The sequence below is a fragment of the Phocoena sinus genome, chromosome 21 (assembly GCF_008692025.1).
Source record: "Phocoena sinus isolate mPhoSin1 chromosome 21, mPhoSin1.pri, whole genome shotgun sequence".
Classification (NCBI taxonomy): Eukaryota; Metazoa; Chordata; class Mammalia; order Artiodactyla; family Phocoenidae; genus Phocoena; species Phocoena sinus.
In genome coordinates this window covers 3,298,686-3,300,899 of record NC_045783.1, presented here as the reverse complement: position 1 = coordinate 3,300,899, position 2,214 = coordinate 3,298,686, and the positions used below count along the sequence as shown (strand labels likewise).

General features: G+C 38.4%; 1 non-coding gene across 1 annotated transcript; it reads left to right on the top strand.

Moving 5' to 3' along the window:
* The first annotated feature begins 700 nt into the window (after positions 1-700).
* On the top strand, positions 701-821 carry LOC116746912. The gene has a single exon (XR_004347916.1). It is a non-coding gene; the product is annotated as a small nucleolar RNA SNORD22 (small nucleolar RNA).
* Positions 822-2,214: the final 1,393 nt, after the last annotated feature.

Sequence of the window (2,214 nt, the reverse complement as noted above, 5' to 3'; positions counted from 1 at the left end):
TTACAATAGCCCGGAGATGGAAACAACCTAAGCGCCCATCATCGGATGAATGGATAAAGAAGATGTGGCACATATATACAATGGAATATTACTCAGCCTTAAAAAGAAATGAAATTGAGCTATTTGTAATGAGATGGATAGACCTAGAGTCTGTCATTCAGAGTGAAGTAAGTCAGAAAGAAAAAGACAAATACCGTATGCGAACACATATATATGGAATTTAAGGGAAAAAAAATGTCATGAAGAACCTACGGGTAAGACAGGAATAAAGACGCAGACCTACTGGAGAACGGACTTGAGGATATGGGGAGGGGGAAGGGTGAGCTTTGACAGGGTGAGAGAGAGTCATGGACATATACACACTAACAAACATAGTAAGGTAGATAGCTAGGGGGAAGCAGCCGCAAGGCACAGGGATATTAGCTCGGGGCTTTGTGACAGCCTGGAGGGATGGGATAGGGAGAGTGGGAGGGAGGGAGACACAAGAGGGAAGACATATGGGAACATATGTATATGTATAACTGATTCACTTTGTTATAAAGCAGAAACTAACACACCATTGTAAAGCAATTATACCCCAATAAAGATGTTTTAAAATAAATGACTTTAATGTGCATATACATGTATGTGTGTGCATATATATGCATGTGCATAGTAACATATACTAGCTTATAACTAAATGTTAAGAATGTATGTTAAAACCCAGTGAAGAAACAGTCACACATCTTACCTCCCATCCTAGTCCCAGAGCCTGGGTGAACCCACTGGGGCTAGCTGGAGGATGGGAGGCAAGTTTGTTTCAGAGGAACTGTCTGAGACAGCACAAGGACCTCCAAACACAGGAAAGGAAGAAAGAATCACTTTGTGAAAAGTCAGTTATGTATCCTTGTCCAGGTCTGGAGAAAGAACAAGGCGCATATAATGGAATCCAGCTCTTAGAGGATGTTTTGTCAAAAAGAGGATTTTCAAGTCATTCCTTGTAAAACTTACCTGTTCAAATTAGCATACAATCATTTCAGCCTTTCTAAATATAGTTTTATTTTAACTTTCAAAAAAAGAAAAAGAACATACTGAAGGAGTATGGTGTAGTATTAGTGTATCTCTCCTCCCCAAGTACCTACAAGAGTACATTTTCCTAGTTTATCTCACAGTTTTATGATATCCAGTTATGTGTGATACTATTCCAGTTTAATTTGGATATATTTTCATAAAATAAGTTTTTGAATGTTTGAACCTATCTATACCGTATGAAAATTAATGCCGAATACTCATTTGCTTTGTCACACACAATAACTGAATTTTCAAGAAATTTTTCACTTTTGCTTTAAAAAATACTAAAATCAAGAGTTGGTTGTTAATGTAAGTATCATCTTTATATCTCCTAATGAAATTAATAACACAAATTGTTCTAAAAATGATTATAAAACCACTCTACTGGTGTAAATTGTATAAAGGAGAAGAGCTTCAGGCTAGAGGCATAATGATTTGTGAGTAACATTGTAAGAAAGACGAAAGCAGTAATAAAATCCTAGAAGGAAAAGTCACAGGCACACAGGGGACGCTCTGTGCAAAGAGGGAGCCAGGTTGGTGTGGCTCTTAAAGATATTTCTCCGTGGGGATTATTGATGACAATAACTCTCTGTTCTATATTGATTTCTGACATGTCTATCCCTCGAGTCCTGCAACCAGGAAAGGAAACGGTTTACACTGTAATTGTCATGATGACACATATAAATTGAAAAACAGATTCTTATCAACCTCTGGGGGAAAGTTCCTTTTTCACATGGTGATCATGAGTGTGCATTTCTTCGGTAACCTCAACTGTCACTCAGAGCCGAAGGAAGGAAATAAACAGTCCCAATATAGCACTTGGTGTGGACAGACATCAATAAGGCTACCTCACATCCAGCAATTTTGTTAGTACCCTACCTGAGAAAGACAAGTTTGTTTTCAAAATGCTAATTCCATAATCCAACTTTGGGCAGGAAATTAAACACAACTGGCCAAAGGAGCTGTGATCCAGAGAAAATCTCTGGAGAAGGTATGTATCATTAATCATGCCTTGGTATCCTTCCGTTAGTCAGTAAAAAGATTCGGTCCCAAATATACAATTTGTAGGAGATCCCTTAATAAGAAACATAAAAATTAAGTTACAGGGGGCTTTCCTAGTGGCGCAGTGGTTGAGAGTCCGCCTGCCGATGCAGGGGACGAGGG